The 24,654-nt window shown below is 46.2% G+C and overlaps 1 protein-coding gene across 2 annotated transcripts in view; it reads right to left on the bottom strand.

Annotated features, from left to right (window-relative positions):
• LOC138579862 (uncharacterized) overlaps positions 1–24,654 on the bottom strand; it is a 513,147-nt gene that overhangs the window by 1,399 nt on the left and 487,094 nt on the right. The window lies entirely within an intron of this gene.

Below are 24,654 nucleotides of genomic sequence, written 5' to 3'. Positions count from 1 at the left end.
AAGCAATGACCACTTAGTGAATCTTGGTTATGAACTCACCACTAAGGCCTTGGAGAGCAAAGGACTAGGCAGTGAATAGGTTGAAACCCATTACTGGATAGGCAAAATGTACAGTGCAAACCCATACAAAAAATAGAAAATGGAAAATAACGTATTCATTCAAGAGATTCTAGGAGAATGGCAAGTCGTCCTTTCATGAGTGTGATTCTATTTTAGACTCAGAGTAAAGGCCCTCACTGAGGGACCTTGGATCTGACTAAATCCATGGCATTTAGGTCGCTGTTAGAATGAGTTGGGCACAAAGCTTCACATATAACCATTTGTTCTTGCTCACTCTGCCCCCACATCCCACCCTTTCCCCCATAGATGCCTGATATTTTTAAGCAGCTATCACATGCAATGTTGCATGCTATAAAACCCCACAAACACAAAGAGGGACACCAGGGTGTAACACTACGAGGTCATCCCTGGTTCTTTGCAATTACAATCAATACAACTGGACCACAAGCTCATGTATGTAAGACATTATTCATGATACAGTACTGTGACACTAATCCAAAATAGGAAGGACAAGACCATTCCTTAATTAAAATATATATATATATATATATATATACATTGTATTAACCACATCAATGTAATACATATACAATCTTATTAATACAATACATATACAAAATCTCTTTATCATCTTCCAAGCACCCAAAAGAATCCACCCTTCACATAGATAAAGTGACTTGTGCTTGACAGTGCTGATTTTGATATTTTCACAAAAAGATCTAGAATTAATTAATTCAACAACCAAAGGAAAAGTTTATGAACACACACATAACAATGCAAACATTCTCAACTTAAAGTAATGCTCAACAATAATAAATACTTTTTGCCCAATCACTAGTATACACAATAACCCTATTTTTATATTCAATCTTTAAAAATATATCTTGGGACAACCCAACATGTTTCCATTAGTCACAGATATAGTATTCAGAGTTATCAGTGTCACCAGTCCTGTATCACAAAAACACACAACTGCATCATTGTCTTCTTATCAAAAATAACAGTGTGATTAAATGGCTGTTGTGCTGCGTGTTTTCATGAATTTCCAGAGACTTCCTAAACTACCTGCAAGGAAAGAAACATGTTGGGTTGTCCCTAGATCTATTTATAAAAGATTGAATATAAAAATTGGGCTTATGTGTATACTAGTGATTGTGCAAAAAGTATTTATTATTGTTGAGAAAATCCAAATGGATCAAATCAAAGACAAAGGAGACTTAGCGGTCCTCCTCTTGCTCGATTTATCTGCAGCATTTGATTTGGTTAACCACAAAATGTTGCAACTACACCATCACCATTAGTCACAGATATAGTATTCAGAGTTATCAGTGTCACCAGGCCTGTATCACAAAAACACACAACTTTAGCATTGTCTTCTTATAAAAAATAACAGCGTGATTAAATGGCTGTTGTGCTGCATGTTTTCATGAATTTCGAGAGACTTTCTAAACTACCTGCAAGGAAAGAAACATGTTGGGTTGTCCCTAGATCTATTTGTAAAAGATTGAATATAAAAATAGGGCTTTTGTGTATACTAGGGATTGTGAAACTAAGTATTTATTATTGTGGAGAAAATCCAAATGGATCAAATCAAAGACAAAGGCGACTTAGTGGTCCTCCTCTTGCTTGATTTATCTGCAGCATTTGATTTGGTTAAACACAAAATGTTATGCCAACATCTGGAAACAGCCGCTCAATTCTCACCAAAAGCCATCGAATCCTTTCTCTCTAAACAGACAATGAGAGTTTTCTCCACTTCCTCAGCAGGCAACCCAACCCTAGTATCCTGCGTGGTGCCCCTGGGATCATGTGTATCACCTACATTATATGATGTATTTACCAAGCCTCTTTTTGACAGTCTAGATACATTGGGTATTACATGTACAAACTATGCAAAGAACACACTAATACTCTTACCTATCACAGGCTCTTACGACATTGACTCTAACATACTCACCAAACAACAAAATCTACATCACCATCACATCTTGGCAGGTGCAAAACGAGTTATGTTTAAATGAAGAGAAAACCAAATTGCTCTTCATAGGTAGCCAAGCTAAATTGGACAAACTACCCCAAATATACAAAGCCCTCAACATTGACGGAAATATCATCAACTTGGCCAAGGAGATAAAAACTCTAGGGGCTTCATTATGACCCTGGCGGTATGGGGTTAATGGCGCCGGTAGAGCTGCCGGTGCCGTTAACCCCATACCGCCTCATTACAAGGTCCGCTCACAGGACCTGCTCAGGATGCCTGGTTTTACCAGATGTCCTGAGCGGGTCCCACGAGCGGCCCAGCATGCTAACAACGGGCCCGTTATTTACAGGCCCATTGTTAGCATGCTCCCCATTCCCATTGTGCCCTATTGGGGCTCAAATGGTAATGGGGATGTACCGGGTCCGGGTTCCTTGAATGGGGAAATACCGGGCCCTCCTAGGTCGGAATGGCCCAATATTTCCCCATTCAGGTAACCTGGACCCGAGTTTGGGGATAGCCATGCCCTTGCTAAGGGCATGGCTACCTCCAAACTCATAATGAGGCCCTAGGTGTCTATATCGACTGAGCACTTATATTAACAAGGCAAGACAACGCCATAGTCCCCTCGGCAGCCTACACTGCCACACTGACAAGAGCTAGTAGACCTTTCCTTTCCCCTGACAACTGTATCACGCTTGCAAGAGCACTGATCTTATCCGGGATTGCTTATTGCAAATCCCTTTTTGCAGGATCTAATACCCGTAACATCAGTAAATTACAAGTTGTACAAAACAATGCGATCAGAACTGCTCTCCACATACCGAAATATGAACACATCTCGTCAACTAGACGTAACATCCATTGGCTCCCAGTTCGAGACAGAATGAAATTTGAAATCCTCTCATTGACACACAAATGCTTCTCTAACAGTGCCCCAGCATATTTAATCAATCAAAGGTCCAGTTGTATTGAATGCATGCTATAAAACTCAATTAATTAAATAATGAAATAGATAAATACAAAAAACATCAATTCTATCGGCAAATGTGCACAGACGCCAGCACATTACATTGTATCAGTTCAGTTAATATTGGTAGGTTTTTAAATTAGTAGGGGACCATCTTCTGGACAATTTTGTTATCACTTAATTATTGAAGCACGTTTCTATGCTTATTTGGCTTCATGTTTAACTATGCACACAAGTTATGAAAAATATCCTACCAAACAGGAATAGTCGATAAAGCACTAAAACACACAACAATCAAGTCTTTGTTGATATAAAAACACAATAGTCAAGTCTTTGTTGATATAAAAACTAATGCTGCTCCTAATCATCTATGAGATTTAAGGCAAATATAGTTGCTTTTCTAGCCAAAATGCTGTTAAGACTATCAAATGTAAAACTGCAGTGTATCATCTGGACCCTTTCTCAAAAAATCATTGGTCATCCACCTGCATCAAAACACTTAGACAACTTTGCTAGATATTGAAAAGTCGATGGTCATGATGATGGAGAGTTACACAACTTGAAACGTGAAATCTTATTAGACAGATCAAACCACTCAATGGGTTGAGGGTGAGGCTTTATATTTGAATGGACCTTTCCTTGAGGATCGACCCTCTCCTAAGTGACAACATCAAAATGTGGTTCCTCACAAGATTCATGATTTTCTTCTTGCCTTTCAATTGCATATATGTGATCACTAACATCAATTATTGACCACACCACTTATCCCTTTAAACTCTATGCTTATGATAGAGTCTCAGTGTGCAGCAGCAAAATTCAGAAATAGGGATTAACAACCCTATATCTGAATGCTTATCTGCAGACTACAATTTCATTATATCTCGGAAAATAGGCTTCACTGCTGAACGAATATTAATCATCAACCTAGGTGTTAACACAGACAGGTACATTCAATGTAGTGGTCTTGAAAGCATTGGCAACCTGACACCATCCGGTAAGGTGAAAGGCCTCGGATCAGATTTAGACTCAAAAGTATTCTTTGCACGGAAAATGAGTGAATTACTTAAGGGCATTCACCTCCAAGTCCCCTTCCTGGGAATGAACAACAGCGTTGAGAAAATGGAAAGTGGCAGCACAGAGTTCCCTACCTCCTGCAGACCACAGCAAACTCATACCATGCCTCTGCAAATTGTTCACCAGTCTTCCTTAAATTCTTGGAGAAACATCCCACTGGTATCAGAAGGGGGAAAAACATGGACAGTACACATGGCAGAAGAAGAGAGCATCGGAACCCTACACACAAAATTATGACCAGATGCTTGAGGTGAGAGCACAGCACTGGAAAAACAGTCACTGTGACTGTGTTGTGACCGATGCACACCTAGGAGCCACTACATAGAGAGTAACACTACATCGATATCCGGCAATGCCACAAAGCTTCAACACCCAGGAGAGGAGCTCTAGAAACAAACTAAAGATCCACTAGACCACCAGTGACAGCAGGGTGAAAGGAGCACCTTCCTCAAAGGGACCTACCTGTCAACCCTGTGGAAACAGGTCCTGGAACACAAACAAAACAATTGGCCCTCTTGGCCTGGCATCTTCGATACATGATAATCCAGTATGAAGACAGTGGGTGGGGCTTAGACCCCTTCTAATGATGTTCTCATAAACAGACACACCCTAGGTTTGGAGGTCCATGCCATATTGGCCAGGAAAAGCTAACCAATCCTGGGAGAGAGAGCGAGATAAAAGTCGGGGCAGGATGCAGAAAATGTGGGTAACCAGGTTGAGGTCAGAGTTGGAGGTGCAGGATGACCAAGAGACCAGCAGGAGGGAGGAAGAAGCGGGTAACTTTAGAGGACGATTGTGATGCAGGTGAGGTATTGGCTACGGAGTGGAAGTGCTACTGCAGTTTGAATTAATGAGTTTGTGTGATGAGTATTTAAAGGAAGTAGTGTAAGAAGTAGTGTGAAGCAATTGCATCTGAGTAAAAGGAGGGCGCTTGAATAGTGGTTTTGTTAGGACACAAGTGCTCAGTATAGTAGTGGTGGCTTGACACCTCGTGATGCAATGTAGGCTTTCAGACAATATACCCCTCAAGAGTACAAAAGGACAGATTGAGGTGAGTATTGCCCGAAAATATGGTACACCCTGGTACTCCAACAGCTGGCTACAAGAAAAATGAACCAGATATTAACATGTGGGTTAAGGCAATGGACTCTTCAAAGCAAGATACTGAACTGATACTCACAAACAAGAAAATCAGACTGGGACTGAATAGTTCCAAGTTAGATTGGTGAGTACCTTGAAAACAAGGAAAGTAACAGTTACCAGGAGTACAGAAATAGCAAGAAAGTAAGAAATAAATACTCTTGTGCTTACCAAATGAGTGACCTGGATAGGTGTTGCAGGAGAGTAGGAAATGGAATGGCAGTCCGGGAAACACAATGTTTTGTTTTCCTATACCCGCCAGCACGAGGACGCCTAAAGAGTTAATTGATCCAGGCGCCGTTGTGCTGGTGTCCTTTGATCCTTGCACTGATGCGCCAATGTCCTTAGGTACTTGCGCCGATGCACGACAGTCCTGAATGTTCCAAAAGTGTCTTTGACAGTTCCAGAAAGAAGATATGACACAGGTAAGACTCAAGAGTTGAGATGTATGCAGTCCGTGGGTTTTCCGATTGTAACGACGAGCAGGTAAGACTTGAGACAATGAGATAACTGCAGTTCGTGGAAGTTCCGGGTCTGGTATGAGCAGGTAAGACTTGAGAGATTAGACAAATGTAGTCCGTGGCCGTTCTGGGTCTGGTATGAGCAGGAAAGACTTGAGGGATTAGACAAATGCAGTCCGTGTCCGTTCCGGGTCTGGTATTGTTGGAATTGAAATGATATTATGCCTCCTATCGCAGTATTTGAATGTGTATTGGCCTACGTCAAGTTGTCTAAAATGTCATGTAAATAGACTCCGCGGCAAGGTCTTGACCTTAACGAAAAATTGTGTAAGTCGCCATCTTGGATTTAGTCGCCATTTTAGGTTCTCTTGTAAAGTGGAAGTCACCCTGAACATCAAAATGGAGGCCGAATAACATTCTGAGTGAGATTCTGGCTGTTGTGACCTCCGCACACACAAATAATTAATATGCCCGTAGGCCACTTGTCGGGGTCGCGAACTGAGACCTTGTCCTATCCCTGACCTATGTGTAAATGAACAATTGTATCAGCGGAACTAATCAAAATGCATACATTATGGGATTGACCTGGCAAAGAACCCTAGGCCTGTTCCCAAGAATGGTTAACCCGCGAGGGGGTTGGTCAAGGGCTGGATAAAGGATATAAAAGTCCAAGTATTCCAATGTACGGTCTCTCTACTAATGCATCGAACCTTCGTTGAAGTTCGTTACGTTACTCTGAGAGCCGAATAGCTATCCGTTTGTCAATTGACTTTTGGTAACTGTTGTAGCTTTTAAATAAAGCACTTTTATGTCCTTTGTAACCTGTGTTGGTGTGTTTCTTTTGAGCTTCCCAGCCTCATATCAATTTCTTTGTTTTCACAGTTGGCGCCCGAATAGGGACCCTCAAGATTGATGCCGGATCATTGAAGGTTGACGCAGACTATCGAACTGGAATCGGACGGTGTGATTCTGCGGGCCCGACCGGACGAGACGCGATACCTCGGCAGCGCTGCACGATCCGATCCTTGGACGATAGTCGTGTGGTCTGACACGGCATCTTGACGAGGGTCCATTTTTTGAATTTGGCGTATTGTATCTGCAGACACAATTATTGACCAGGTAACACCAATTTTTTGTGACATGCCTGGGAAATTGTCGAGCTGCTTTAGGGCTCTGTTCCGCAGCGATCGACAATCTTTGGAATTTAGCCGCCCGGCACCACAGGAGGGGTCGCCGGCATGTACTATGTACTGTAAGTATGGCATTGGTAGTATAGTATTTAATGATATTTGGCACAGACGGACCAGACATGCCTCCGAATTTCAGTGGCCAATCAATGGCAGTTTTGAGATCTCCCGTATTGAATACCTAGAATCGGTCTTGCTAAAAAAGAAGGCTAGACCTGCAGCCTTTGATGTTTTACAGAATTGGAAAAAAGAAGCGTTACAGCAGCTTAAAAGTAGGGATAAACATGCACGCCGTCATAAAACAAATGCTGAAAAAGCGTTGTTATATGATAAAGAAAAACATTCAGAATCAGTCAAAAATATGGATAGGGCTTTTTCATTGGAATCCAGAAAATTTACCCCTCTAAAGATGTTCATGTTTCCGAAGAATTTATTGAAAAATTGTTAAACGAACGCAGGCCTGGTGCCTCTGCGCCGCCTCCGTATGATCCTTTCTTGGGCGCTCTGCCCATTCCTTCTGTTGTTCCTGCTGTTATTCCTGTTCCCCCTGTACAACCTATTGTTCCTAGTCCTCTAGTTGTTGTTCCTCCACCTATCGCACCGCCCCTTCCTTCTGCGCCGATAGTTGCACCTTTATTAAATTTACCTGCACCTCCGCTCCCGAGTGGTCCCGTATTGACTGAAGTTGATCAAGGTGCAGGATCAAAGATAGTCACTCGTAATATTGTTTCTGCAGATAAGAAACAGGAATTGTTTGCATGGGCTAAGCACTGTATGGAGAAAGGTGATCAAATTAATGTTTTTTCCACATTATCTAATTTGAACAGTTTTCCCGAGAAAAATGTTTTTATCGAAGGCTTGGGGACTCATTTATGTGTGATGTGGGGTAGATTACAGAATTCGGATCTTCCACAAGGGGTGAGAGATCTAAATGCTTTGGCACTTTCGAGGGACACAGAGCAGAAAGTACATGGTCATGTTGAAAGATTGTTTGAGTATAGGAGGGCCTATGAGAAATTATGAGATCAGGATGACGAAGACGACAGTATGTATGTACAGAAACGGTTCCTTCCGTGTCGTAGATCGGCACCTGAGGAAGTACGAATTTGTACCAAAGATGCGATTCGATGGATCTTCGGATTCCGCCAGATGAAGTATATGACACCTATAGTCAGTATACAGTAGAAATGCAAAGAAAGGTAATTCAGGTAATGGTACAGTACCTGCAAGAAGAATGTGTAAGAAAGAAGGTTAGTTGCCCCATAGAATTGTTGGGGATTTGTAAAAGGGCTTTCTCGCCCGACACTTCTTCGGCTGCCTTAGCGCTCGACCTGGCTCTGTTGCTTAGTAAGCGGCCAGAGGTACCTATATCTCAGTTGCCTATGAGAGAGGTTCCTCCGACCTTTGTCCCAAAGGTCGAGATTCCCGCCAACGCTGGGACTGGTGCACCCGCTGTAGATATCCCTGCACATTATGTATCGCAATTTGTTCACGTCCCGTTTTCATGACAGGAAGTGAACACTATTAGACAATCAGTTCCTGATATCAGGAAAAACCTGACGGGGTTTTACAAAGAGATAGAGTCCCTCTTACAGTCCTCTGTGTTCACCTTAAGTGATATTGACTTGCTATTCCCTGTACTCCTACCCGTAGATGTATGGAAGCAGGTTCGGACAATAGACGATGTGCCAGGGTTGGGAGATACGTGGGCTAATATGATTAGGATTTATGGGGAAAGACCAGCAGGTGAGAAACCACCACAGGTAATACTTACTTTGCCTGATAGAATTGTCGCAAAATTAAAAACTATATTCCAGAGAAAAGAATTATTTGGGACAAGCTTACGGCCTGTGTTCAAGGGAAAACTGAAGGCGCCACCGAATTCTTTAATAGATTCGAGCAGGTATTTTCCGACTTCAGTGGACAGGATTTTGGTACAGAGTCTGGGAAAAGGTTGTTTGTGGACAAATTTGTGCGTGGATTGTTGCCCGACATCCAGTCACAGATTATGTCCTCTGAGAGCGCTTGGCAGGCGAAATCTCAATCTGAGGTTTTGCACATGGCTCAGTATTATGAGAACCGTGTTAATAATGAGAAGGAGAATCTAGAAAAGAGGAAAGGAGATTTGAAAACCAAAGTATTATTACAACAAATTGTTAGAAACTCCAGGGGAGGCACGACACAGACCAGAGGTCAGTATGTCCCAAAAGGAAATGCTCCTCTGGGTTCTGTGAATATTAATCAATGTGCTTATTGCCACCAGGAAGGTCATTGGCGAGCACAGTGCCCCGTCCTTCGACAAAGGTCAAACAGTGCGTTTGGGAGTATGGGTAGACGACCCAGGGGCCGCCCTGGAGCAGGGGGCCCTGATAGAGGTCAGTTTTTGCAAGATCCTCAGCAACCTTTTTCACAGGAAAATCAGACCTCGAGTGTGGACTCGAGGAACATATTTGATCACCCTTCTGCTGCCTACCTTTCTGAAGAGCTTCCTTCTGACTATACTCTATTTCATTAGGACTGCCCGAAGCAGGGTTTGGAACCTTCACCTATTCCCATTAATCAGAAAGGCCGCTACGTTGAATTATTAGTAGGGAATAGGAAACACCAGTTTTTGATAGAAACTGGAGTGCTCCATTGATCATTCTCGGGTTCCAAACATTCCACTGTCAGGGCAAACCAATGTTTCCGTAGGGTTTTCTGGTATACCAATTGTTTGTCCGGTTTCTTCACCGGTGTCTGTTTCTTTGGGTCCCTTCACGGACCATTGCCCTTTTCTTCTGACTTCGAACTGTGGAGAGAATTTGCTGGGGTTGAATTTGTTAAAGAAATTGAATGCAGTAATTCATTGTTCCTCTGATGGAGTACGGCTGACGGTTTCACCACAGCAACTTCCTAATTCTCAGTTTCTGATTCGACCTTTATCTCCTGAGTTTAACATTGTCCCGGAATGTTTATGGGCGGTTGATGACAATGATGTCGGGGTACTACAGATTGAGCCCGTTAAGATAGTTTTGAAACATGGAGTTAAACTACCACGTATTCCCCAGTATAAAATATCAGTTGAGGGCGAGCGTGCTTTGAAATGCATTGTCTCTGATTTTGTGCATCGTGGGGTGATCGAGGAGATTACAGGTAGTTTGTGTAACAGTCCGATCTTGCCTGTATATAAGAAAGGCGACAATGCAATCCCATACCGGTTCATAATTGATCTTCGTGCTATTAACAGAGTCGTCGCCCCACAATTTCCAATCGTGCCTGATGTGACGACGATACTAACAATGATCCCAGCTGCGGCTACGCACTTCAGCGTTGTGGATTTGAAAAACGCTTTCTTTAGCATCCCTATACATAAGGAAAGTAGATATTTGTTTGCGTTCACCTTGGGGGGACGCTCATTTACATTTACTAGGGCACCTCAAGGGTATACTGAAAGTCCAAGCATTTATAGTAGAGCTTTGAAAGAGCAGCTCGACACCCTTGAATTGCCACCTACTTGTACACTGCTCCAATATGTCGATGATTTGCTTTTGGCTGCAGATTCTGAAAGTGCTTGTAAAGAAGGCACTATACTGTTGCTTGTTCATCTAGCCAAAAATGGTCATAAAGCTTCGCTCAAAAAATTTCAATATTGTTGTCAGGAGGTCGCCTATTTAGGGTACCTCCTGTCAAAGGAGGGGAGAAGATTGACACCTGAAAGAATAAAACACATTTCTGGCATGTCTGTTCCAAATACATAGAAGGAAGTCAGAGCCTTAATAGGTATGGCTTCTTACTGTAGGTTGTGCATCCCAAACTTTTCGCTAGTGATAAAACCGATGTTGGCTTTGACGAAGAAGGGCATTTCTCTGCCACTGCCATGGAAATCGGAACATCAACGATCATTTGAGCTTCTCAAAACCGCGTTATGCACTGCACCGGTTCTGGGTACTCCAAATTATGACAAGGCCTTTGTGTTGTTTGTGCATGAATGTGATGGATGTGCTTTGGCTGTGTTAACACAGGAACACGGAGGGAAGAATAGGCCGTGCGGCTACTACTCTTCCGCCCTTGATCCTGTCGCATGCGCTTTGCCAAGATGTTTGCGAGCTGTCGCTGCTGCCGCCGCGTCTGTAAAGCAGAGTGAGGGAATGGTCCTAGGCCATGATTTGATTTTGATGGTACCTCACTCTGTAGATATCCTATTGAACAAAACCCAAACGCAACACCTCACCTCTGCACGGTTAACAAGGTATGAACTAATTCTGTTTGCTCCGCACATTCAAATTAAGAGGTGTTGTGTTCTTAATCCGGCTGAACTCTTACCTTTCCCGCAAAACACTGTTTGCGGTGGCAAAGAATTACACGACTACCTGTATACCACTGAGCAAGAAACGAAGGGCAGGATAGATCTTATAGATACTCCTTTGGACAAAGCAGAAGGGGAGCTGTTTTGTGATGGCTCCTGCTTCAAACTCTCAGATGGTACATCTACAGCTGCTTACGCAGTTACTACATTAAGTAAAGTTGTTGAAACTAAGAGAATTTTGCATAACTCTGCGCAGGCCGCAGAGATTATAGCATTGACCCGAGCTTGTGAAATCTCCGAAGGGCGTATAGTAAATATATACACCGATAGCCAGTACGCCTTTGGGGTGGCTCACAACTTTGGGAGGCTCTGGTCGGAAAGAGGGTTCCTGACCTCACATGGGACCAAGATTCAGCATGGCCCCTTGATAGTGCAATTGCTCTCGGCACTCTCACTCCCTAGGCAGTTAGCGATCATGAAGTGTGCAGCCCATCGTAAGGTCATAGATAATGTGGGAAAAGGGAACGCTTTTGCAGACCTGATAGCCAGGCAAATGGCCACAGACCTTAGCACGGACATGTATGCTTTGAGGGAAATAAAAGATGCTTATATAATGGATGAAGGTATTGGGTCTGTGTGAGATATTCAAACTGATGCCACAGCAGAAGAATCTAAAAGGTGGGCCGAAGGAATGGGGAAACTAGATGATGATGGGTGTTGGGTAGATACATCTGAAGGAAAATGGTTGCTCCCTGATTCATATGTATTGGCAATGGTTACGATGGCACACGGTCCTACACATGTGTGTGCCCAGCAGATCACGAAAATGTTAGAACAAGTTTGGGTGAATAACAAGATTCTGGAGACTGCAAAAAGACATGTTCGAAATTGCATGATCTGCTTACAGCACAATGTGGGTAAGGGGACAGTAACTCCAAGGGGAAGCTTTGGGCCCCCTTCTGTTCCCTTCGAGGTCATTCACTTTGATTTTATTGAGATGGAACGATGTAACAATCTGAAATATGTTCTTGTAATTATTTGTGCCTTCAGTAAATGGGTCGAGGCTTTCCCCGTTAAAGATGCTACCGCCATGACCACTGCAAAGATTATGGTAAAAGAATTCTTTCCTCGATTTGGGCTCCCAAGGGTAATTTGGTCGGATAATGGTCCTCATTTTGTTGCAGCAGTAATTTTGCAGATATGCACAGCTTTACGTATTGAGAAACGATTTCACTCAGCTAGACATCCTCAAAGTGCTGGGTTGGTGGAAAGACATAATGGTATCTTAAAGAATAAGCTTGCAAAAACATGTGCCGATACCAAACTGAAATGGCCAGATGCCTTACCTATTGTATTATTGGCTATGCGTACCACACCTCAAACTAAGACTGGGCTTTCTCCATTTGAGGTAGTGATGGGGAGACCTGCTAACATTTGGGGTCTCCCAAAACCTAAAGCCCTGAGGGAGGTGGAAAATGAATTGCTTGTAGACTACTGTAACCAGTTAACTAAAAACCTGTATTTCATTTATCACCAGGTGCACTCAGCTTTACCTGTACGGTTCACGGGCCCAGGACACGATGTACAGCCTGGAAGTTGGGTCATAGTGAAGGCCTTCGAAAGGTCTTCCTGTCTCGCTCCTCGTTGGAAGGGACCCTACCAGGTGCTGTTGGTCACCCGGACAGCAGTGCGGGTGGCGGAGAAGAAACACTGGATCCACGCGACGCATGTCAAGAAACTTCCTCACCCGACGCCACACGTTACAGAAGAAGCAGAACCCCTCGCTGATGCTACAGTCTCTGATCTTGGAGTAGCAAACAGCGCTGTGAGTGCGTCGGAGAATTTCTCTGAGCCCGTGGAGCTTGGGGAACAGTCCATTTCGTCTCCGCACTTTCTTGAAAAATCACTTCCGGAAAACACTGTTTCAAGCTCTGCGACTTCCGTCGCCTCCGATACGTCGCTTCCCTCAGGAAGTGACGACACCTTATTTTCGGACCAAACAATCTTGGGTACCACCAGGTACAACCTTCGACGAAGAAAATAGAACTACGGCACAGGTTTTCCGTGCATTTGGAAAAAGGAAGTGATTGGAAGTTTTCTTTTGTATAAGAAAGTTTCTGGTGAACAAAAGGGATTCTGCTGGCTAGGGTTGGGAAGGACTAAGAAATTGCACGACTGTAGCGTCGCCAGCAACGAACATTGGGGTCGTCGATTGAGGAACTACAATGCCTGCCACCTCCACTGCTGCTCCCCGCACTGGACTTGTGAATAAGGGGGTGACCAACTTGGACAATGAACAATGTGCCTGGGCCCTGAAAACGTACTGCTGTATTTTGATAATGATAATTGTTATTTTTGCAATTACCGCTGTAGGACTTTGGTACTTTGAAGAAATCTATCCTCTAAAACCTCTACTACCGACCGAGATTGTACCAACTGCTTTGTCTCCCTCTGTACACCTTCACACTTTGTCCACTAGAGACTCCCAACATAGACAAAAGTATCATAATAACACTCTAATGATAGTAATGAATGCAACGCATGCCATTTTTAATAAGAATAATTGTTGGATTTGCACTCATTTACCGCAAAATGGGAACAAGGGACTAGGATGGTATATTCACCCTTTACCTTTAACGACTGATTGCTATGCCTCTCTTAGAGCACTATTCTTTGGCCGTTGGAATGATAGCATCTCAGGGAATTTTGATGGAACTAATTTGAATGATTTCGAGAAACATGAATTAACTCCCCTGGGATGCTCGCTTTTTGCAAATAGAAGTAGACCAAATGTCGCTTTTATTAGGCCGTCTGATAAACTGTCTCTTCCTTTTTAATCTTTAATCTCCTTTAAAATGGCTCCAATAGGCAATAAGGACGCTGTGCCTCCTTCCTACTCTATAAACCATAGCCCTGACTCGGTCCCCTTTTGTGTACAGAGAAATGGCACTCGGCCAATGGGAGATTTTGAAGGTTGTATGAACATTGTAAATTTGACTGGAGAAAACAGGCATCTGTATGTAGGGGGGCCTGTATATTTTGTTTGTGGTAGTTTAGCATTTCCCTGGTTGCCGAAGGATTGTCGGGGAACCTGTTATTTAGGAATCCTGTTACCCGGGGTATTTGTAGCTAGTACATTGGAGGTTTCTAAGGCTCGCCCACGGCGGGACAAGAACGGAGATACCCCTGGGCAAGTATTGGGAGATGTAGCAAAATCAGTTGTGCCCTTTTGGGGACAAATAACAAACTCTGAGAACATTAGGGGATTAGCAAGGGTACTGGAGAGAACGATCAACCGGACCACGGACATACTCTACAATATGACATTAGAACAAAAAGCAATGAGATTGGTAGCACTCCAAAATCGGATGGCATTAGATGTCATTTTGGCGGAACGAGGTGGAGTATGCAAATTGGTGGGGTCCGCTTGCTGTGTTTTCGTACCAGATTCCTCGCTGACAATTTTTAAAGCAATACAGAGCTTGCATATTCTTAGTTCTGAAGTGCATATCCCTGTAGGAGATTGGAATCTTAGCACCTGGTTCTGGGATTCTTTACGATCTTGGGGTTGGAAGGTGCTTTCTGTTATTTTAGTTATTTTGGGGTTCCTGCTATTCCTTTGTTGCTGTTTTCAATGTCTTCCGAGTATATGTGGAATGCTAGGGGGATGTTGTGCCCAAGCAGTGAGCACAATAGGGCATAGAATATATGCCCCAGATACAGCATCCAAAGAGTTTGTGTTACAAGAAGTTCTGATGAACGACCTAATGGCTATAGATATTACAGACAATGATTCGGGATGTATGGATGATAGCACATGGAGTTATTTGCAAAAGTATTAGAAATGATATTAGCACTTGGCATAGGCCAAAAGGAGGGTCTGTTGGAATTGAAATGATATTATGCCTCCTATCGCAGTATTTGAATGTGTATTGGCCTACGCCAAGTTGTCTAAAATATCATGTAAATAGACTCCGCTGCAAGGTCTTGACCTCAACTAAAAATTGTGTAAGTCGCCATCTTGGATTTAGCCGCCATTTTAGGTTCTCTTGTAAAGTGGAAGTCACCCTGAACATCAAAATGGAGGCCGAATAACATTCTGAGTGAGATTCTGGCCGTTGTGACCTCCGCACACACAAATAATTAATATGCCTGTAGGCCACTTGTCGGGGTCGCGAACTGAGACCTTGTCCTATCCCTGACCTATGTGTAAATGAACAACTGTATCAGCGGAACTAATCAAAATGCATACATTATGGGATTGACCTGGCAAGGAACCCTAGGCCTGGTCCCAAGAATGGTTAACCCGCGAGGGGGTTGGCCAAGGGCTGGATAAAGGATATAAAAGCCCAAGTATTCCAATGTACGGTCTCTCTACTAATGCATCGAACCTTCGTTGAAGTTCGTTACGTTACTCTGAGAGCCGAATAGCTATCCGTTTGTCAATTGACTTTCGGTAACTTTTGTAGCTTTTAAATAAAGCACTTGTATGTCCTTTGTAACCTGTGTTGGTGTGTTTCTTTTGGGCTTCCCAGCCTCATATCAATTTCTTTGTTTTCACAGTATGAGCAGGTAAGACTTGAGGGATTAGATGAATGCAGTCTGTGGACGTTCCGGGTCGGGCTTGAGCAGGTAAGACTTGAGAGCAATGACAAGAAGGAAGCAAGGAAGGTCACAAGGTGGGCCGGGGATTCAAGGAGCCAAGAAGACAAGGTACAAGGTACGTAGCTTCGAAAACAGACAAATTCAGAAGCGCCGCCAAGCGCAGGGTGACGCGGCTTATGTACTGGTCACCTGACCATACACACAGGACGGCGCCGTAGGCCTGAGTACCTACGCGAATACCATGGCCACCAGCGTTTCCATGGCAACCCATAGCGTTCGTAAAAGGAGGCTCCAGAAACGATGCAGCATGGTTCTGAGGCATAGCAGACCACCTTGATTTGGAACCAAAAACGTTTTCTCCCCTGGGGTTACTAGGTAATTTGTTATTGCGCGAGCTCCGTCTATGTTTGTCCAGCGAGGCATTCAATGGAACCCTGACAGGTTTGGAGGAAGTAGTAGTAGATTACAGGGAGCAGTATTAGTGTGCAGGAAGGAGTAGTGGTGTGGAGGAGCGAGTAGTGGTGTGGAGGAGTAGACATACTGTGGAGGTGGGAGTAATAGCATGGAGGACAGAGGAAAGGAGTAGGAGTAACATTACAGGTTGGATTTGAGAGCTAGGAGGAGTGAAACACGATAAGACCAGGAGATTGGACATAGGACTGAGGATGTGGTGTGAAGTAGTCAGAATAGAAAGAAAGAGGTGAGCGTGGGCGTGTTAAAAACAACTTGAATCAAACAGTGTGTTTGCAAGGTACTGTCTCAAAGTCCCCTTAGAACAATAACCTTTACAGAGAGCAGGGATAGTTAGAAAGTCTGTGAGGGAGTTTGGATAGCTGGCCTTTAGAACATCATTTTAGCCAACGCTAGCAGTTTAGACAGTAGGGGTCAATATTCTGTAGCGCTAACCAGGGTTTAGGAACAACTGGGTTGGGGCAGAGGGTCTTATCAAGATGAGGGAGAGAGAGATAGCCCTAGGCCCATCAAGGTAGAAAATAAAATCCCTTGAACCATCTTCATGTCTAGGAGTTATTATTGGGCCATCTGCAACACAAAGCCTTTTTAATCTTGAATGAGAAACATAAAGGACGTAGCCTTTTCAATCTATCTCCTTCAGGGACCTTCTAAAGGGGTACCTCTCATGTGTGCGACTGCCTGATGTCACCAGGGTTGTATCATCCAATCTCTCCCCTTCTCACTGTCTCGCTCACTCTCTCTGTCTCTATCTTTCTCGTTCTATTTCTATTTCTGATTTCCTCCCTCCGTGATTGTCATTGTCTGCCTCTTTCGCTACCTGCATGTCGTTTCTTCCTTTCCCTCCCATTTTGCCACCTTCACAATACCTGCACCTCTCTCTCTCTCTCTCTCTCCCCCTCTCTCTCTCTCTCTCTCTCTCTCTCGCTCTCTTATTCTCTCTCTCTATCTACACCAATGTGCTCTCCCTCTATAACTCAGGTCTCCTTGTCTGCCTCCTGATCTTATACACTCTCCACTCCTGTCTCTCACAACTACCTCCCTCCTTCTCTTCACCCTCCCACCTACTACTCCTACTATTACCCTTCATTCTCTCTGCACCCCACTTACACACACTCCATCACTTACTCACAGACCCTCTCTGAACCCCCTACACATATCCACTCTATTTTTCTATCTTTCACCTTTCTTTCATTCACCTTTTGCAACCCTCTCACCACAATGAACTGGTACCAAGCTCTGGTACCAAACTCTCCTACACACAATATATTACCTGCACTCTCTTAGAACACAGCCACAGTCTACTCAGCAATCCACCATCTGGCCCCCACCTAATCCCACCCGAACACCTTTCAATCTCTTCTGTTCTTGCTGGACCTTTTTCAGGGACGTCATTGGGGGTTGCCAGGAGTACCAGCTGCTACCCCTGGCTCCCCCTCTGCTACCCCTAGACATGTCCTTGTGACCCCTGAGCCCCTGGACAAGATATCTGTGTTGCACCTGAAAAGGGCAGTTCTAAATTCAGCTAGATGTGCTACAGCTTTTTTCACCTGGAATCTAGAACTTGTTATCTGGATAAATAACAGGGATTCAGGAAAAAACATGAAGCCATCGTCACTAACAGGTGGCTGTCCATTAGTGAAGAATGCCTGAATGGTTGAGTTCAGATGTCTGTGGAGCTCATACCCAGTACTGTAGCACTAAGAAGGATATGGGGGCTACTACTGTTGGCATGGAAATGAGCATACCCCACCCCCCTATGTGCTTCCAGGTTAGGCAGACCCCATATGAGGTGATATAACCTACAAGTAACCTACAAGGGGGGAATAGCCCCCACCCACAGGGCACATATAAAAGCCCTGTAGCGCATAGAAGTAGGCGAATAGCGCTAGCCATGATCCTGCTCTGTGACTTCATTTTGATAAAAAACATTTTATTGCGTTTTATGACATGAACGAGACAACCACCAAACAAGGGGCTGATAACAGAACACCCACAAAATGAAAATAAAAAACGAAACATTTAGAAGCACTCCAGGACAGCACCTTCAATTGCAAGTTCACATAGTGTTTTAAGTAACACAAACCACCATGACCCGCTCCCCCCCCCCCCAACCATCCATTCCTGTTGTAATCACCATTGTCTCTGGTTATCAAGGTCCAGTCTCTTCCCACTTCCCCATATTTTGGATGCTTTGGCCAGGGCATCCTCGTGCGCCATAAACCCAGTGCTCCATCAGGGCACATGAGTCCATATCGAGTATCCATTGTTCAAGTGTCGGGGGGTCAGGCACTCCCCACTTTTGCGCAATGTTGCACTTCATCAGGGCTGCCACAGTGTTCAATAACAGTTTTTCCCATTTGCTAGAATCAGACATGTCAGGTACACCCAGAATTAGAACTCTCAGGTCCAGCTCAATAGGACAGGTGAGTGCCCTGGACAGTTCCGTGCAACAGGCATTCCAGTAGGTGCGGATCCGGGGGCATGACCACAGGATATGATAGAAGGTGCCTTCCTCCTCCCCACAGCGGATGCAGTTAGGATTTGTTGCCCTCTTCCAACCATATAAAATGGTTTGAGGGTAGTATACTCTATGCAGGATTTTGAGTTGCACCAGTCTGAGCCTAGAGGAGATGGCCACCTCTCATGGATGCATTAGGACCTGGATCCAGTCCTCTGGGTCTATCTCACCCACATCTCTTTCCCATTTGGTCTTTAGTCTCGATAACTCGGGGGGTTGCGAAGGATGTGATTGTGCGGTAGAGAGTGGATGTGCATTTACTGGGGATATGCGCGGGGATCATATTGTGTTCTATCGGTGTATAGTCAGGGACCGTGCCTTCTAGAGGTATATGGGCAGGGCATGGGTCAGCTGCATAAAGTGATATCGTTCAGTTGTGGGCAATTGGAATTTGCACTGCATGTCCTCAAACTAGGTCACTTTCCCATCTCTGAGGATATCTCCCACCTTCAGGATTCCCGCCCTCATCCATCGCGGCCATGGTTCAAGTTTCCCAATTTCCTGAAGGTTACTATTTCGCCATAGGGGTTGCGCTGCAGTTATTTTATTTCCCCACCCAACAAACACGTGTGCCTGTCTCCAGATGGTAGTGATGTGGGCCTTGATTGTGGGCAGTGGGGGTCTCCGTGGAGACTGGTATAGTACCTGCAATGGGTCTGTGCCCTGCATAGGTTCCACTTCAGCCCGGATGTGAGGTAGTGCCCGGTCCCCATGAAGCAGATCATTGACTACCGCCAGTTGTGAAGCCCAGTAGTAGGTCTGGAGGCCTGGGCACACCAATCCCCCCCTCCCAAACCGAACTCTGCAGAGTGCTTAAAGCCATGCGTGACTGGCCTCCCCCCCATATGAGTTCCCTGAGGAGGGTTTCAGTGCGGGTGAATTCAGAGGTGGAGATCATGAGTGGGGCGTTCTGCAGGACATACAAGAATCTTGGAAGTGACATAATTTTGAACAGTGCGGTGCTCCCCATGAGGGTCAAAGGGAGAAGCTTCCAGTAGTGAACGTCCCTAGCGAACCTGTCTATAATCGGTTGGAGGTTATGCATTACATATTTGGTTAGGTCAGATGTTATCCAGATCCCCAGGTATTGAAAGCCCTGTCTATCAAACCGTTATGGACATGCCATGGAGTCGACCCGCTCTCCCCCCTTCACCAGGAAGAGTACAGATTTCCTCCAGTTAATTCTCAATCCGCTAAATTCCCCGTAGGTGATGAGCATCTGGGTCACTATGGGGCAATTCCGGACCGGTTCGGCCAGGTATAGCAGAAGGTCATCAGCTTAGAGAGAGACACGGTCCTCGTGCCCCTTGGGCCATCTGAATCCCGTCCATGCCCCGCTCTGGCGAAGCCACAGTGCTAGCGGTTCAATCGCAAGGGCGAAGAGGAGGGGGGAGAGGGGGCACCCTTGTCGCGTGCCTCTGCCTAGGGGGAAGGATTGGGAGGTCCACCCATTCACTTTGACTTCTGCCTGGATGTTTGTATATAACAGTTTTACCCAACCTAGTAAGCTCTCTCCAAACCCCACACGGGTCATGATTTCCCACAGGCTGTCCCACCGGATTGAGTCAAATGCCTTTTCAAAATCTATTGCCAACAAGGCGAGCGGGGCATCAAGAATAGGGGCCCGTTCGAGTGCCAGGTGGAGTCGACGCAAATTCATTCGGATTGATTTGTGGGGCATAAAACCACACTGATCCGGTTGTATCAGCGTGTCTGCCACCAGTTGGAGCCCGTTGGCTAGGAGTTTGGCCAGGACCTTGGCTTCCCCGTTAATCAGCGAGATCGGCCTATAAGAGGCACATTGCTCCTGGGGTTTATCAGGCTTGGGGATAACCACTATGGTTGCTTTGCACAGATCATCTGGAAGGGAACCCTTTTCCCGGGCAGCTAACAACATCCGATGCAGGCGAGGTGCTGTGTTATTACCCCCTAGTTTCGGCCAGGTTTCAACCGGGAACCCATTTGGGCCCGGGGTTTTCCCGGCTGCAGTTGTCCAAGGGCTTCTATTATTTCATCCTCTGAAAGCTCGGAGTCCAGCATCTCCCTTTGTTGAGCCGACAGAGTGGGGATTACCACACCGTCTAGGAGGGTCGGGTCCAGGGGTAGAGTTGGGGCTTGGTATAATTTGGCATAGAATTGGGCAAAGGCCTCCGCAATCTCAGCGTCTGACTGGCATGTCTCACCCTGCGGGGTGATGATCTCCCGAACACAGCGCTGTCCCTCATCCCTTTTCTCCAGCCATGCCAGCATCTTCCCCGCTTTATCCCCCAGCTCATATACTCTAGCCTCGGATTCCCAGTGAGCCTGTTTGGCGTTATCTAACATAAGGTTTCTGAGGTATTCAGTGGCGTGTTTAAGGGACATGTGGGTCTGTGAGGTAGGATTAAGGGTGTGTTCATCCTCTTGGTGAGTTACCTCAGTTTCCGCCTCAGTTATCTTCCGGAGTCTCTCCCTTTTCCTATTCGCCGTCCAGGAGATTATCTCTCCCGGAGCACGGTCTTATAGGCCTCCCATAACACTATCGGGTAATTATCGCCAGTGTCATTAATCTCAAAGTATTCAGTCGAGACTTCCGTGAGGCGGTCAACTAGTTCTGGGAGGCCCAGATAATAGGTATTCAGCCGCCACGTTCTAGGGGGGTTTATTCCCTGCAGTCGCGACTCCACCAGCAGAGGTGAGTGGTCCGAGATTCCTCAGGGGAGCAGGTCCGCCGAAAGTATTCTAAAGAGATCTGTGTGGGGTACGAATAGGTAATCAAGCCTGGAGAGGGAGGCGTGGGCCCCGGAGTGAAGCGAGTAACCTCTTGTCCCCAGGTGCAGTTCCCGCCATATGTCACAGAGACCCAGGGCAGACACAAAGTTGGACAGCTTCGTGGGAAGGTGCGGATTGCGTTGTCTAAGGTGGGAGCGGTCTAAGGTGTTACACATGACATTGTTAAAATCGCCACCCAGGAACCACTTATCAGGTTGGTGTTTGCCCATAAGGGTGGTCAGGTCATCGAGAAGATCCTGCCCCAGTCCAGGTGGGGAATAGATCAAGACTAACCCAAATGTTTCCCCCCAGAGTGTCCCCAGCGCCATCACATAGCGACCCCGAGGGTCCTGTTCTTGTACCTGCAAGGCAAACGGGACACATTTGTGTATAAGAATAAGAGTGCCTCTGGACCCCATGGAGTATCCTGCGAGACAAGCGGTCCTATAGTTGGTTCGGAGAAAAAATGTGCACTGTGTCCCGGCAAGGTGCGTTTCAGTAAGCAGGGCCACATCGGGTGTGTGTCTGGAGAGTAGCTGCTTAACCAGGCGCCTTTTAATCGTGGAGCCCAACCCGTTCACATTCCAGGTGAGGACCCTAAGGGATTCGGGGCGCATGGTCATGGACAAGTGAGATTGGTAAGATGGCATGTAACAGGATTGTCAGAGGGGCGGGAAGACAGCACGCGCGGTGCATAGTGGCATGGTGCAAGATAGACAAAGATTGATGGTGGAAGTGCTACTTGTGTGTGATGCGGACCCAATTGGCCAGGAACCATACCATCCCCTGATAAATACCGGGGAAGATTGATCCTGGGGTAAAAAACAAATTCTTCCCAATAAACCCCTCCCTCCCCCACCCTATACTCCTCCCCAACACGAAGTAACTGTCGCCCAAACATTGCTGACAATCAAAAAAGGTAGAGCGTCAGTTTAAACAGCCCTTGTTAAAGTTCAACTAGAAAACTTGGGGGGGGGGGGCTTTTGTTACGTTTTCTTTCCCCTTGAAAGTCCCGATGGGAGAGTAGCCACCTCCCGCTTATCGCATTATAAGTATATGAGCCGCCCTTGGTGGCCCCTTAAGGCCCAACTGTGGTATTGTCCATAAGGAGGTTGCACGCCAAGCAAGAGGCTGGGCCCTCGACAAGAGTCAGGGCGGGAGTTTGTTTCCCCCATTCATTGGTGGGTCTTCCAGCGGTGGTTTGTCCGGCATGCGGCGCTGGTCCGGTGGCGACCTGGGATTTCCATTTCTACTGCCTCGGGGTGTGGACCAGTCCCCCTCGATGTGCTGCTCCACCCAGCGTCATGCCTCACTGGGATTATTAAAGTGGACCGTTTTGCCTTTATGGTATATTTTCAATTGTGCGGGGAAGAGCAGCCCGTATTTGACTCCCAGTGCCTGCAATTGCCTTTCAAGCTTCCCAAAGGATTGCCTCGCCTTCTGTACCTCCTTCGTGTAGTCGGGAAAGAAGGCCAGTCTAGACCCATTGAAGGTGATTGTGCCCTTAGATCTTGCAAGCTGTAACAGAGCATCCCGATCCCGGTAATTTAAGAACCACGCTATTACATTGTGTGGAGGAGCGCCGGGCATTGGCCTACCTGCAGGCATACGATGTGCCCTCTCAATAGAGAAGAATTTTGAGAAGGACTGCAGGTCGAATAGGTCTGTTAGTAGTTGTTCCAGGAAGAGTTCCATGCAGGGTCCCTCTTCTTTCGCGGGGATACCAAGAATGCGGACGTTGTTCCGCCTGGATCTTCCTTCGCCCTCCTCCACCCTAGCTTCCAGGGTCTTGAGTGTGGCCGAGACTCTGTGGAGTTGGTGTTGCACATTGCGAAGGCCGTCTTCCATAGTCGAAATGCGCTGCTCTGCTTCCCCAGTGCGTGCGGACAGTTTCTGCAGATCATGTCTGAGGAGGGAGACATCTAGGCTTATTCGGTCTATCTTTTGCTCCATAGATGAGCAGGAATCCGCAATGGCGGCCATAACGTCTTTAAGAGAAAGCGTGTGTTCAGTGTCCGTATCATCAGAGTGCTGCGTTGGAGGATCCGCAATCTTTGACGAAGGGACAGTGTATTGCTCAATCCTATTCTGCATAGTGGACTTCCTCGTCTTTTCTTTGCCCATGGTCGCCGCCTGGCCTAGCAGCCATGGTTTTACAGCTGCATTCCTGTCGGTATCTCAGTGGGTGCTGGCTGGGTCAGTCCCACCACCCAGCCGCGTAGTGGTGGACCAGCGAAATTGCCTTTTTTATTAGTTGCTGCAGTGCTGGGCCTTCTTCCTGCATCCTTCGATCTTAGAGATGCTAGATTTTGTCCAAGAGGATCAGTGTGCTGTCCATGGGTTATGCCCGCTGCCACTGAGCACTCAGGCGTTACTTGGTCTGAGGCGCAGTTGGCTGCACTGCCAAGCGGGTGAGATTAGGGCTCCATCACGTACGTGTGCCACAGCAGGACAAGAGGTGACATGTTCGGGGGGTAGAGTCCGTTGGTTATACAAGTGGCGTTAGACACTACTGCCAATTCAGGCCGTGGTGATCCGTGGAGGCGGCTTGGTATTCTGGAGCTTTAGGGTATTTGCCGTGTCGTGTACAGTGAGCTTTGTTTCTGTTGGGGCCTGGACACAACGCCACTATCCTCCCCTCGGCACCTCCAGGCCCACCCAGCGATTCACTGTCCCGCAGTCCACTCACTGCGTGTTGTAAGGTTATAGTGACCACCTCCTTGGGTACCTGCTGTGGCCGTAATTGTTCAAGCGTCGATTGTAGACCCAGTGGTGAAGGTGTTGTAGCCCCCTCACTCTTCTCAGAGGGGGGTTAGTGCTGTGGATACTAGTTAGTGGAGCGGAGTACGGCTTGCAGGGTGCCCTGGACAAGGCAGTTCATGGGGCACAAGGCGGGTTAGCGTCTCTCCAAAAAAGGAAAAATTTGGAGCCGTATGGGATCTCCTCGGTGAGTCTGCGCTATTGTTTCCCCTATTGCAGGGCGCTGCTGGCCTCCAAATCCCTCCGCGCCGTGGCAATACTCTGGTCCCTGGAGGGGCACCCCCCCGGATGATGCCCCAAGCCGGGGCCGGCACAGGCCGAGGACCAGGGAGCCGCTCGTATCTCGCCCAGCTCCGGCTCTGCTGTAAGGCGGTGAAGCCACCCGATGAAG

This window comes from Ambystoma mexicanum, chromosome 3p (genome assembly GCF_040938575.1).
Source record: "Ambystoma mexicanum isolate Mex_15411 chromosome 3p, UKY_AmexF1_1, whole genome shotgun sequence".
NCBI classification, from domain to species: Eukaryota; Metazoa; Chordata; class Amphibia; order Caudata; family Ambystomatidae; genus Ambystoma; species Ambystoma mexicanum.
Note: the sequence above shows the minus strand (reverse complement) of the source record. Positions and strands in the feature narration are given on the sequence as shown.